The sequence below is a fragment of the Ceratotherium simum genome, chromosome 9, assembly GCF_057802395.1.
Source record: "Ceratotherium simum simum isolate JZ-2026a chromosome 9, ASM5780239v1, whole genome shotgun sequence".
Taxonomy (NCBI): domain Eukaryota; kingdom Metazoa; phylum Chordata; class Mammalia; order Perissodactyla; family Rhinocerotidae; genus Ceratotherium; species Ceratotherium simum.
Genome location: NC_141908.1, coordinates 3,077,433 through 3,092,787, shown reverse-complemented (window position 1 = coordinate 3,092,787; position 15,355 = coordinate 3,077,433). Strand labels below are relative to the sequence as shown.

At 39.4% G+C, this 15,355-nt stretch overlaps 1 protein-coding gene across 3 annotated transcripts in view; it reads right to left on the bottom strand.

Moving 5' to 3' along the window:
• Positions 1-15,355, bottom strand: part of WDR33 (WD repeat domain 33) — a 91,941-nt gene that overhangs the window by 62,673 nt on the left and 13,913 nt on the right. The gene's annotated exons all lie outside the window — the stretch shown is intronic.

Sequence of the window (15,355 nt, the reverse complement as noted above, 5' to 3'; positions counted from 1 at the left end):
AGAAGGGAAGAAGTCCTGACTCTCACAATACCAAAAATAAATAATGTGATAAAATATGCATTTAATATGTATTATTTCCACTACCCTAGAGCAATACCAGAAGGTCTCTGAGAAATGTTAACTTGTAATGAGACAAGAAACAGTCTGTCTCCCTCTTAGCGCTGTGTGTGAATTAAATCAGAATGTACCAAATGCACTAAGCATTTGACTCAATAAGATTGGCGAAGGAATCTGTTTACTCAGCTATCCCATGAATCCAACTAAATTTCAGCATCCAGATTTCAACTAACAGCTTCAATTCAGATGTCTAGACCAGTAATTCTAAAAGGATGAAGCTTTGAAAAGTCTATTTTAAAATTACTATTTTTGGGCCGGCTCCGTGGCTTAGCGGTTAAGTGCGCGCGCTCTGATGCTGGCGGCCCGGGTTCGGATCCCGGGAGCGCCCCGAGGCACCACTTCTCCGTCCAACGTGAGGCCGAGTCCCACGTACAGCAACTAGAAGGATGTGAACCTATGACATACAACTATCTACTGGGGCTTTGGGGGGAAAAAACTGAATAAATAAAATCTTTAAAAAAAAAAAAAAAAAAAAAAATTACTATTTTTTCCACTTTTCAATCATCAAATTTCTAATTTTATTAGAATGAAATTATCCTAATATTCTAGTTTAAAATATTATTGATATCAAATGAGAATAAAGATTTTTACACATATCAAAAGAGGCTTAAAAATTATTCAGCCAAAAAAAAAAGGAATGAAGTACTCATACATGCTGCAACATGGATGAATCTCGGAAACATTATGTAAGTGAAAAAAGCCAGACATAATTAAGGTCACATATTGTATGATTCTATTTATATGAAAAATCCAGAAAAGGCTAATACATAGAGAGTGAAAGCAGATTAGTGTTTGCCAGGAGCAGGGGAAAGGAGGAATGGGGAGTGACCACTTAATGGGAAAGGGGTCTCCTCTGGAGATGATGAAAATGCCTGGAACTAGATAGAGGTGGTAGCCGCACAACCCTGTGACTGTACTAAGTGGCACTAATTGGACACTTTCAAACGGTTAAAACAGTGAAATTTTATGTTATGTGACTTTTACCTCAGCTAAAGAATGGGGAGTTTAATCCATTGGAAAAAAAATTTTAGATGGAGGGTAAATGAAACATTAACAGAAAGTTGATGCTGTTGAAGCTGGGTGATGTGTATATGGGTACAAAACACTAACCAGACCCAAATCAAGTATCTACTGCACAATTATGAGGAAAATGACTGAAGTCAAATGCAAAACAATCACTATGTTATTGCTAACATTCTTGAATAATTCACGTTAAAGCTAGAGAAAAATATTACTCCTCCATTTAAGACCTTATAGAGGATGGGAGAAAATATCTTTCCATTTACAAATTTTTTGAGTAAAACTTCTGAATAAAGGCCTTTAAGTTTTCCTTGAATGGTCAAGTACTACTTATTTTCCAGAAATAAAGGTCCAGCATAAAGAAAAAGAGGGGGGGGAAGTACCATTATATTCTAACACAAGATCCAGCCCTAAAATAAAACAAAAACAAACTTTCTCACAATACAATGACCAGTCAGTCTTCACATGTGCCTTACATACTTCAGCTTCACTTCCTGCAAAACGTTGTTACTTGCCCAAAGTCAAAACAGAGCCTCTAGTGACTGTTATGGGCTAAACTGTGTCCCCCTATAAATTCATATGTTGAAGTCCTAACCTCCAGTACCTCAGAATGTGACTGTATTTGTAGATAGGGCCCTAATCTATATGACTGGTATCCTTGAAAGAAGAGGAGATTAAGACACAGACACACACAGAAGGAAGGCCATGTGAAAACACAGGGAGAAGACAGCCATCTACAAGCCAAGGAGAGAAGCCTCAGAAGAAATCAACCCTGCTCACACTGTAATCTCAGACTTCTAGCTTTCAAAACTGTGAGAAATAAATTTCTGTTGTTTAAGCTACCCAGTCTGTGGTACTTTGTTATGGCAACCCTAGCAGACTAACTAATACAGTGGCAGAGTCAGAGCAAAATACCTGGACCTCCTGACTATCCCTCAACATGGGCTGCCGAAAGATTTCAGCAATAATGATATTACAGCTTTCTCTGACTTGAGATAGCAGAAAACTCGATACATGAGGTTGAAAAATCAGTGACCCAGATAGAAAGAACCATCACTCAAATCATTAAAACTATTCTTCAGGCTTCACTCAGGACTATACTTCAAGGAACTATATATACATGTATAATCAAATGCAGAAAAAGAAATAAGAGTTCTATCCTTCATAAAAATAATTACTGGGATTTCTAGTCACTGCAGTATTTACTTGAGCCACATTAACAGAACACCACAATTTATTTATTTTTTTCCCCCCCGAAGCCCCAGTAGATAGTTGTATGTCACAGTTGCACATCCTTCTAGTTGCTGTATGTGGGACGCAGCCTCAGCATGGCCTGAGAAGCAGTGTGTCGGTGCGCGCCCGGGATCCGAACCCAGGCCGTCAGCAGCGGAGTGCGCGCACTTAACCGCTAAGCCACGGGGCCGGCCCCAGAACACCACAATTTAAACTAGAAGTCAGGTTTGTCCCTAAAGCATATTCATCTCATATCTAGGGTGGAGGGTGAGAGAGGGAGATAGAGGGGTTGGGAAGGGTCGGGGGGGGCAAGAGAGAGAAACTGAGGTAGAGGGAAGACAATTTGCATATGGTTATTAAATACATACTAACAATAGAAGCAAATTGCTGAGGAAAAAAATCCACCTGAAACGTTAAATTCCTCATGTCTTTCTTGTACACACAAACCTTCAACGTTTCAAGGAATCAGCACAACTTTATCAAGTGCCTACTGTACATTATACTCTGCATCAGGTATAGATAGCACATCATTTTGATTCACTGAATATCACTTCTAAGTTTATGGAACAGATTTCAGACTTGATAGTGTTTGGTCTCCATCTCTATTTTGGCAAATACAAAGACTCCTGAGTTGACAAAAATCTGCAGCATATCCTTAGCCTTCAAGCTTTCAACTACTCCCCCAAATTAGTAAAGCCACTCAACTTTTCTGCATCTGTTTTCTTAACTTGGACAATGAAGTTAATGTAGATAACTTCAAAGATCCTTTTTGCTCAAAGATATTATTTTGCATAAAATATATTATTCCTTTAGCCAATGTAGTGACTAGTCTGCAGAACAAACTGGAATACCCAGACTTAGTTCTCCAATGTTTGTGTGCACAAGTCCATACCAGCATTAGAATTCTGCTTCTTGTCACAACTACTATGAAGTAACTTTTTATCATCTTAGTCATATGATATTACCAAAATTATAGTTGAATATAGAAAAAAAAAAACGAATGCTTTTCTTAAAGAAGTCATTACAAATTTCACATTGTAGAACTGTGCTACACAATAACTCATTTTATTGAACCTAAACCTCTAATTAAAATAATGAAAACTGTATACCATACAAGTGCTAACAAAACCTCAAAAACTGGAGCAACAATAGTTGAATGAACACAAAGGGATTCATGAGAGAGGTAAGACTTAAATGGACATTATACAGAAAGATTTATTAATATAGGATAATGAGGAGGCACCACCAAAATCACTGAAGCAGTTACTAGTTACTGGCCATGAAGACACACACGCTTAGGAATTGTTAAAAAATAGTTGAAAAATCCCCACAGCGTGGGGAAGCATAACAAGAAATGCAACTCACTTCAAGAACTAATCAATGCGCACTAACTACCTGACAGGCATTGAAGACAGACAGACAGACACACACACACAGTCTGCCTTCAAGAGACTGGCAGTTTATCAGAACAAAAGAGCTCAAAACGAAAGCAATGTGAGAATTTACTACTACATTGAGAACCTACTATTATAGGCAATAGGGATATAACAGGACACTTACAATACAATTCAGCCTTAAGAAGTTTAAATTTAGGGTGAGGTGGGAGGAAAAGACACTGTGAGGGAAAGAAACAAAATAAGTAACACTCTCATTCACTCAGCAAACCATGGCCAGCATAATCTTTTCCCCAACCAAACATAATCCAAAATAATCTTCCTGGGGCTGGCCCGGTGGCGCAAGCGGTTAAGTGCGCACGCTCCACTGCAACGGCCCAGGGTTCGCCAGTTCGGATCCCGGACGCGCACCAACGCACTGCTTGGCGGGCCACGCTGTGGCGGCGTCCCATATAAAGTGGAGGAAGATGAGCATGGATGTTAGCCCAGGGCCAGTCTTCCTCAGCAGAAAAAAGAGGAGGATTGGCAGATGTTAGCTCAGGGCTTCCTCACAAAAAAAAAATAAAAAATAAATAATCTTCCCCAACCAAATGTTTCTGACTCCATTAGAAAAATTTTACCATCACAGTCAATCTCCAACTAGGGGGAAAGGTATATTTTTATAGGAAAATGACCTTGCTAATAGAACTTGACTAATTCCACAAACTCAACCCAAAATGAACTTACTAAATGCTTCACACAACTGAATAAAGAGACCTTTAAACTACAATTCAGGAGGGTAGAACTGAGGCTCTGCATCAAAAACTCTATGACCTGGGCCGGCCCTGTGGCTTGGTGGTTAAGTGCGCGCGCTGCAATGCTGGTGGCCCGGGTTCGGATCCCGGGTGCGCATCGAGGCACCACTTCTCCATTCATCCTGGGGCCGGGTCCCACATACAGCAGCTGGAAGGATGTGCAGCTATGACATACAACTATCTGCTGGGGCTTTGGGGGGAAAAAAATAAAATAAATAAAATCTTAAAAAAAAAAAAAAACTCTATGACCTGAAGGGTCATGAATTGGCCTCAAGCAACTGTTTTTTTTTAAACTAGAAGTCATATCCTATTGGTGGTTCCTGAAATCAATGTGTCTGACAACCAGCGTTAATTTAATAATAAAAATATAGAACATATAAGATTGAAATGCACATTTTAAAGGAAAGAATTGCTTTTGTGAAACTTCTGTTTCAGTTGCACATGTGTGTACAATGGATCACAACGTAAAAAAGTATCTTCTTCCTATTAATTTGTCAAAAGTGAAAGCAAATGGCTTAATGTTAACAAACCATTAAATGAAAACCAGGGTTTCCTATCTATGCATCCTCCACTTACGATCACTTAATTTCTGCTGCCACTGTGCCGCCATAGCCAAACAAGTTCACATGTAGCTTCTGTCTAGTGTGGGTACTGTGTCTGGCTACAGTAGCTATGGTACCAGAATCTGGTCCAATTATCAAATCCAACAATTCTTACCATGCAGACTACTAATCAGAGCTTCTGATTAGCACAAGAAAGCTTGTTTTCCCAAACTGAAATGAAAGAATTCTAACAAAAAGCAAACTATTGATGCATTAGATAGCTGCGATACCAAGTACAATTACTGTAGGGCTTTTAAAAATAATAAGAGGTTTTAAGATCCCCACTCTCATTAACACAAACCTGGACACCAAGGACAGAACCTCAGCCTGGGAACCCCTATTTTAGATTACCTATATCCAGACCAGTAGTTCTTGGGATGGATAACCTACCCTAAAAGAGATTTGATGCCTAATCTGTCACAGAACTTTGCGGGGGATATACACAAGTGGTAAACACGGCCAGTGACAAAATAACCACCATGTTCTCTTTTTCTTCATTATCCAATCTTTAAAAACCATAAATCCTGAACAAATCAGGAGAAATTACACTGAGACCATTCAGTCTTTTAAAGAATAAACAAGAAGGTAGCTGTTTAAATAAGTTGTTTTTAAAAGTTCATATGATTCTGTATCTTGACTGTGGTACTAGATACACCAACCTATCCAAAAGGCTATATATTGTATGCTTTCACTTACATGACATTCTTGAAATAACAAAATGACAGAAATGGAGAATAGATTAGTGATTGCCAGGAGTTAGAGATGGGGAGGAGGTTGGTTATAAGAGGGGAACCGTTGTAGTTATGAACTGTTAAGTATCTTGACTGTGGCGGTGGATGCACAAACCTACACATATAATGAAACTGCAGAGAACCACACACACACAAATGAGTACAAGCAAAACTCAGCAAATCTGAATAATATCCGCAGATTATATCAATATCAATACTCAATTTGTGATACTGTGCTATAGTTTTGCAAGTTGTCACCACTGGGAGAAACTAGGTAAGATACACGAGATCTCTCTGTATTATTTATTACAAATGCATTGAATATAAAATTATCTCAATAAAAATTAATTTAAAAAGTTAACGTGTAATTCACTAGTTAGTGGAAAAAACGAACTATGCTGTGTAATTTTACAACACACATGTGGAATAACCACCTTAAAGACAAGCATTTTAAGACTGCTACCATTTGTTCATGACTAAATTTCATACTAAAGATCAACTTTATTTAACTCTCAGTGTAGGAGCTTTCCAACTTTTATAGCTTTCAGCCACATATTTAGCTGTGTAATTCTTTGTAACTTGGGGTAAGCAGCTTCCACTGTATCCTTAGCCATAAAGTTACTGAAATATTTTAGTGGATATTGCACTGGACCAGTTTAATGCACGTTACTTGGGCTTTTATATTTAGTTTTAGGCCCATTGGAAAATTGAGCGTAAAATACAGAGTTCCCATATACATACACACACAGCTCCCTCCCCCACAACATCCAACATCAGTGTAGTACATTTGTTAAAATCAGTGTACTAACACTGATGCATCATTATCACCCAAAGCCCATAGTTTACATGATGGTTCACCCTTTGTGTTGTACATCCTGTGGGTTGTGACAAATGTATTCAGATTGGCTACTTTCACTTAGCAATATGTATTAAAGGTCACTCCATGTCTTTTTCATGATTCGATAGCTCATTTCTTTTTAGCACCCAATAACATTCCACTGTCTGGATATAACACTCTTTGTTTATCCATTACCTACTGAAGGACGTCTTGGTTGTTTCGAAGTTTTGGCAATTATGTGCAGATTTTGGACGGACATATTTTCAACTCATTTGGGTAAATACCAAGGGGTGTGACTGCTGGATCCTCTGATAAAAGTACGCTTAGTTTTGTAAGAAACTGACAAATTGCCCAAAATGGCTGCACCATTTTGCATTCCCACTACCAATGAATGAGAGTTCTTTTTTATTTTATTTTTTGTTTTTGTGAGGAAGATCAGCCCTGAGCTAACATCCGTGCTAATCCTCCTCTTTTTGCTGAGGAAGACCGGCTCTGAGCTAACATCTATTGCCAATCCTCCTCCTTTTTTTTCCCCAAAGCCCCAGTAGATAGTTGTATGTCATAGTTGCACATCCTTCTAGTTGCTGTATGTGGGACGCGGCCTCAGCATGGCCGGAGAAGCGGTGCGTCGGTGCGCGCCCGGGATCCGAACTCCGGCCACCAGTAGAGGAGCACGCACACTTAACCACTTAAGCCACAGCACCAGCCCTGAATGAGAGTTCTTGTTGCTCCATATCCTCACCAGCATTTGGTGTTGTCGGTGTTTTTTACACATTTAGACAGAATTTTAGACATTCTGATAGGTATGTAGTGGTATCTCGTTGTTTTAATTTGCAATTCCCTAATTATGTATGATTTGGCCATCTTTCCATATGTTTATTTGACATCTATATATCTTCTTTGGAGACTTGTCTGTTCAGATCTTTTGTCCATTTTTTAATCAAGTTTTTTCATCTTCTTACTAAGTTTTAAGAGTTCCTTGTATATTTTGGATAACAGTCCTTTATCTTTATCCTCTGCAAATATTTTCTCCCAGTCTGTGGCTTGTCTTCTCATACTCTTTATTATTTTAAAGTTACACGTAATAAAATTCACTTTTTGGTGTACATTTCTAAGTTTTGACAAATGCATAGAATCATGGAACCACCACCAAGATGCAGAACAGTTCCATCACCCCTATATATTCCTTCATACTAGCCCTCTGTTATTGATCTCCTACTACTACCCCCTGGCAACCACTGATCTGTTTCCCATCACTGTAGTTTCTATCTTTTCCAGAATGTCATATAAATAGATCATACACCAGGCCGGCCCTGTGGTTTAGCGGTTGGGTGCACGTGCTCCGCTGCTGGCAGCCCCGGTTCGGATCCTGGGTGCGAACCGACGCACCACTTCTCCAGCCATGCTGAGGCCGCGTCCCACATACAGCAACTAGAAGGATATGCAGCTACAACATACAACTATCTACTGGAGCTTTGGGGGAAAAAATTAAATAAATAAAATTAAAAAAAAAAATAGATCATACACTGTGTGGCCTTTTGAGTCTGGCATTTTTCATTTTGCATACTACTTTTGAGATTCACCAATGTTATTGTCAGTATCAATAACATCTTTTTTTCATTGTTGAATTCTATAGATATATCAGCTTTTTTATCCGTTTATCAGTTCAGGGACATTTGGATTGTTTGCAGTACTTGGCAATTGGAACAAAATTGCTATAAACATTTGTGCATAGTTTTTGTGTGAACATAAATTTTCATTTTGCTTTGATAACTATCTAGGACTGAAACTGCTGGGTCATATAAGTTTGTTTAACTTTACGGGAAACTGCCAAACTGTTTCCCAAAGTAGCTGTACCATTTTGCATTCTCATCAGCAATGTATGAAAATTCCAGTGGCTCAACATCCTCGCTAACACTTAGTTTTGTCAGCTAAGGGAAGGTAAGAGTTGTTTGTTTGTTTCTTAGTCTTTTTTTTGTGTGTGTGAGGAAGATTGGCCCTGAGCTAACATCTGCCAATCCTCCTCTTTTTGCTGAGGAAGAGTGGCCCTGGGCTAACATCCATGCCCATCTTCCTCCACTTTACATGGGACACCACCACAGCATGGCTTGACGAGCGGTGCGTCAGTGCATGCCCGGGATGTGAACCCGCGAACCCCGGGCCCCCGCAGCGGAGCGCGCGAACTAAACTGCTTGTGCCACCGGGCCGGCCCCTTCTTAGTCTTTCTAATAGGTAAGTAGTAGTATCTCGTGATTTCCTTTTTTTCTTTGGTGAGCAAGATTGGCCCCGAGCTAACATATGTTGCCAATCCTCCTCCTTTTGCTGAGGAAGACTGGCCCTGAGCTAACATCCGTGCTCCTCTTCCTCTATTTTGTATGTGGGAGGCTGCGACAGCATGGCCTGAGGAGTGGTGCATAAGTCCGCACCCGGGATCAGAATCTGCAAACGCAGAGGCGCCAAAGCAGAGCCCGTGAACTTAACCACTGCGGCAAGGGGCTGGCCTCTCATTGTGATTTCAATTTGTATTTCCCTTATGACTAATGATGTAGAGCATCTTTTCAGGTGCTTATCTGTCATCCACATATCTTCTCCAGCAAAGCTCTGTTCAAATCTTTTGCCCATTTTTTTATTGGGTTGTTTTTTTTATCACTGCATTTTGAGAGTTCTTTCTGTAATCTACATATAAAATCTGTCAGGTATGTGATTTACAAATATTTCCTCTCAGTCTGCCATTTCTTTTCATTCTCTTCACAGTATCTTTCAAAGAGCAGAAGTTTTTAATTTTAATGAAATCCAATTTATTAATTTATTTTGTGCTTTTGGTCATATCTAAGAAATCTTTATCTAAGCCAAGGTTACAAAGATTTTTCTCCTGTGTGCTCTTTTGCCAACTTTATTGTTTTACCTTTTACATCTGGATCTATGATCTATTTTGAGTTCATTTCTACATTAGGTATAAGGGATGGGTTGAGATTGTTTTTTTCCCTCAAATGGTGTCCAATTGTTTCAATACCATATGTAGGAGAAAAAGACTTTTTTCTACTGAATCGCCTTTACACATTTGTCAAAATCAACTGACTATATTTTGTGTGGGTCTACCTCAATATCTTGATTACTGTAGCTTTACAGAAGTCTTGAAATCAGCTAGATTTCAGATCAGATTCTCCAACTACACTGTTCTTTATCAAAAGTGTCATAGCAATTGGTGTTTCTTTGCCTTTCCATTTTTTAAAAGCAGCTTATCATTTGTTATCTACAAAAAATGCTGCTGGGATTCTGATCTGCGTAAATCAATTTGAGGAGAAATTACATTTTAACAATACTGAGTCTTCAAAACCACAAACAGGTAATTCTCTGTAATTATTTAGGGTTTCTTTGATTTTCTTCATCAGTGTTTTATAGTTTTCAGCACACCCATCCTGTACACATTTTGTCAAATTTATACCTCTTTTTCTGGTGCTATTTAAATGGTACTTTTTTAAAACTTATTTCCATTTCCAGTTGTTTATTACAAGCATATAGAAATGCAATTAGGGCCGGCCCCGTGGCTTGGTGGTTAAGTGCACGTGCTCCGATGCTGGTGGCCCGGGTTCGGATCCCGGGCGCGCACCGAGGCACCACTTCTCCGTCCATCCTGAGGCCGAGTCCCACATACAGCAACTAGAAGGATGTGCAGCTATGACATACAACTATCTACTGGGGCTTTGGGGGGAAAAAATAAATAAATAAAATCTTTAAAAAAAAAAAAGAAATGCAATTAATTTGTATACATTGTCCATATATCCTACAACCTTGCTAAACTCACTTATTAGTTCTGGAAGCTTTCTTGTAGATTCCTTGGGGTTTTCTGCATAGACAATCATGTCATCTGCAAATAGGGGCAATTTTATTTCTTCCTGTCTGTTCTAAAAGCCCTTTAAGCCCAGCTCCGTGGCTTAGCAGTTAAGTGTGCACGCTCTGCTACTGGCGGCCCGGGTTCGGATCCCGGGCTCGCACCGACGTACCGCTTCTCCGGCCATGCTGAGGCCGCGTCCCACATACAGCAACTAGAAGGATGTGCAACTGTGACATACAACTGGGGCTTTGAGGAAAAAAAAAGGAGGAGGATCGGCAATAGATGTTAGCTCAGAGCCGGTCTTCCTCAGCAAAAAGAGGAGGATTAGCACGGATGTTAGCTCAGGGCTGAGCTCCCTCACAAAAAAAAATAAAAAATAATAAAAGCCCTTTGATTTCTTTTCCTTGCCTAACTGTAGTTCTTAATCTTAGAGGAGAAAGCATTCAGTTTTTCACTATTAAGTATTTGACATTAGCTACAGATTTTTGTAGATGTCCTTCATCAGGTGAGAGAAAATCCCTTCTATTCCTAGTTTGTAAAAATTTTTTATCATGAAAGTATCTAGAACTTTGTCAAATGCTTATTCTCCATTTACATAGATGATCATACAGTTCTGCTTAGTCTACTAAATATGGCAAATGACCCTGACTGATTTTCAAATGTTAAACAGTCTTTCATTCCCAGAATAAATCCCGTTTGGTCATGATGTATTATCCTTTTTATATATTACTGGATTTGAACTACTAATATTTTGTTGTGACTTTTGCATTTATGTTCATGAGGGATATTGGTGTAGTTTTCTTTTCTTGTAATATCTTTATCTGGTTTTATATCAAGACTCATATAATGAGTTGGGAAGTGTTCCTTATAATATTTCCTGGAAGAGACTGTATAGAATCGGTATTATTTCCTCCTTAAATGTTTGGTAGAATTTGCCTGTGAAACCACATGGACCTCAAGTTTCCTTTGTTGGAAAGTTTTTAGCTATGAATTAAGCTTCTTTAAAAGATACAGGCCTGGGGCCGGCCCCATGGCCTAGCGTTAAGTTCAGTGCACTCTGCTTCAGAGGCCCAGGTTCAGCCCCCCAGCACGGACCTACATCACTTGTCGGCAGCCACAACGTGGCAGCGACCAACATACAAAACAGAGGAAGACTGGCACAGATATTAGCTCAGGGCAAATCTTCCTCAAGCAAAAAGAGGAAGGTTGGCAACAGATGTTAGCTCAGGGCAAATCTTCCTCAGCAAAAAAAAAAGATGTAGGACTATTCAGGTTATCTATTTCTTTTTTCTTTTTTTTTCAAAACTTGGGCTTTTTTTTGTTTTTGAGGAATATTGGCCCCGCACTAACATCCGTTGCCAATCTTTCCTTTTTTTTTTTCTTTTATCTCCCCCCAAAGCCCCAGTAGATAGTTGTATGTCATAGTTGTACATCCTTCTAGCTTCTCTATGTAGGACACTGCCTCAGCATGGCTTGATGAGCAGTGAGTAGGTCTGCGCCCAGGATCCAAACCGGCACAAACCCGGGGCCGCTGAAGCAGAGCACGCGAATTTAACTGCTATGCCACCAGGCCAGCCCGGGTTATCTATTTCTTCTTGAGTGAGTTTTGGTAGTTTGTCTCTTTGAAGTAATTTATCAATTTCACTCAAGTTGTCAAATTTTGGAGCACAGAATTGCTCATGGTATTCCCTTATTAACATTTTAATATCTGTAAGATCTGTAGTAATAGCCTCTCTTTCATTCCTGATACTGTCAACTTGGGCCGCTCCCTCTCTATTCTCTCCCCACCTCTCTCTCTCTTTGAACAGTCTGTAATTCTTCCAAGTAAAAAAATGGGTTCAATGAAAAAAGTGAATATTATCAGTACCTAATTTTCCCTCAAGAGAACGGCCATACTTCTGTAAGCAGCAAAAGTGCTTTATACACATTTCCCATTTCATCACACACTATGTATTAGTCTGCTTTGGCTGCCATGACAAACTACTCCAGGCTGACAGGCTTAAACAACAGAAACTTATTTTCTTACAGTTTTGGAGGCTGAAAATCTGAGATCAGGGTGCCAGCACAGTCAAGTTCTGGTTATAGCTCTCTTCCTGACTTGCAGATGGGCACCTTCATGCTGTGTCCTCACATGGCAGAGAGAAAAAGACAGAAAGTTCTCTGGTGTCTCTTCTTAGAAGGGCACTAATCTGATCACGAGGACCCCACCTTCATGACCTCACCTAAACCTAATAATCTCCCAAAGGCCCCATGTCCAAATTCCATCACATGGGGCAGAGGTGGGGGGGAGCGGGGGTGGGGGGGCCACGCAGCTTCAACATATGAATCCTACAGGGACATGATTCAGTTCATAACACACTATACTTAAAAAAAAAAGCATACTCAAGGGCTGACATTTAATTAATTATTCTTACTGCTTCATCAATGACATTCTTAAGTGGAATTGGCTTTCTTCTTTTTACCACCAGTGTGAGGTGGCAGTAAACATACAACGACTACTAGCACAGTTTGGTGCCACTGCCTTGAATCAAGCTAAGGAGCCAGCAGTTTTATCCATTATTGCTATTATACCACAAGTACAAATGTCAACACAGTAAAAAGGCCTAATAAAATCTTGGTATTATTATGAAAATAGTTCTGATCTCACTTTGAGAACTCATCATTCCCTTACAAAGTCCAAACTCGCATAGAAAAACTTTTACAAACTGCAAGGTGTGTTAGCAATTTAAGGTATTATTACAAATTATTCACACAAGATATAATCCATACTAAAAACTTGATCCATTCCTAAACTTTCCAAATTCACTGATGATCAAGCTATGCCTTCAGTTGATGAATATAAACCTTAGAAGGAAATATAAAGTTCTATGGAATCTAAAAAAAATAAAAAATAAAAAAAATAAATAGAAATAAATAAAAGGAAGAAAGAAAGAAAACTACCAGGCCGGCCCCATGGCTTAGCGGTTAAGTGGGCATGCTCCGCTGCTGGCGGCCTGGGTTCGGATCCCGGGCACGCACCAACACACCGCTTCTCCGGCCATGCTGAGGCCGCGTCCCACATACAGCAACTAGAGGGATGTGCAGCTATGTCATATAACTATCTACTGGGGCTTTCGGGGAAAAAATAAATAAATAAAATTATTTAAAAAAAAAAGAAAGAAAACTACCTTGGTTGGCTAACTTGGTTGTAATGAAACAAATAAACAAACAAAGCAGGCCAGTGGTATGCTATAAACACACTCATGTTTGTATATGCTTACATCACTTTTCTAGAAAAGATACACCAGAAACATTACCAGAGGGCCGGCCCCGTGGCTTAGCGGTTAAGTGTGCGCGCTCCGCTGCTGGCGGCCCGGGTTCGGATCCTGGGCACGCACGGACGCACCGCTTCTCCGGCCATGCTGAGGCCGCGTCCCACGTGCAGCAACTAGAAGGATGTGCAGCTATGACATACAGCTGTGTATTGGGGCTTTGGGGGGAAATAAAAAAAAAAAAAAAAATTTTTTTTTTTAAATTTAAAAAAATAAAAAAAATAAAAAGAAACATTACCAGTGATTGGCCTCCAGGGGAGGGAATTAGATGACTTAGGGTATGGATGAGAAGAAATTTAGTCATTTTGAATTTTGAATTTTAGACCATCTATATACATTATCTCAAAAAATAAATGAAATTTGTTTCACAGATAATGTTTAATGATTCGGTACATTAAAAGCTCAATTTAAAACACTGTAAAATTTCACCCTCTCATTCAACTTGGGAAATAGAAGCCAGAATTCAGTTTTCTTTTTGAGAAAATATTCTTCCATTCCAACATATAGTATATGTACAATCTTCCTAAAGCAATAGGGATCCTACTCGATCTCCTTTAATGACTAGATAGTATTAATTTATAAATGACAAAAATATAAAGTCAGTTGCTTATTCTCTGTTGGATTAAGTTTTCAACCAAAACCCTGGGATAGTCTTTAGCTGGAAGCTCGATAAGACTGAAAAATAACATGCATGCCTTATATGTGATAGGTCCTTCCAAATGGAGAATTCAGTCCAATACAATATTTCTGGAGAACTGACAATCAGCTTCATCACTACACTATTTAAAATGCATAAGTAAATAAGGCACGAATCTAATATCTAGCGTCTATGTGAAATAGTCTTAACCAAAATTAATTTAACATGGGAAACAAAACTGTCAAAAAAACAGCTGTGCTCTCACATGTACTTAAGCAATACTTTCTACTCCCAAACTGTAAGCTACTAATAATTTAGAAGCCTCTGGAGACCGATGGTTATCAGTACAAGGGGAGCAAGCTATATAATGAGAATTTTTAATGCCAAAGGCTCTGATGGGTTCAACCTCTAGAACAAGATTATACCTGTCAGGGTGAGAGAATTACATTTTTTTTTTCTTGTGAGGAAGATTAGCCCTGAGCTAACATCTGCTGCCAATCCTCCTCTTTTTGCTGAGGAAGATGGGCCCTGGGCTAACATCCATGCCCATCTTCCTCAACTTTATATGGGACGCCACCACAGCATGGCTTGACAAGTGGTGCATCGATTCACGCCCGGGATCTGAACCTGCGAACCCCGGGCCGCCAAAGCAGAGTGTGTAAACTTAACTGCAACACCACCAGGCCAGCACCCAAATTACATTTTTTAATCCATGAAAATTAAACAATTTAGTTAGGTCTCTAGAGCTATCCTCCAATTAAAGGAAAAACAGAGAAAAGTTAACAAAACCACAGCATACACAAACCCTACAGTATAAGACATTCTAGAAGACAAGTGGCTTAG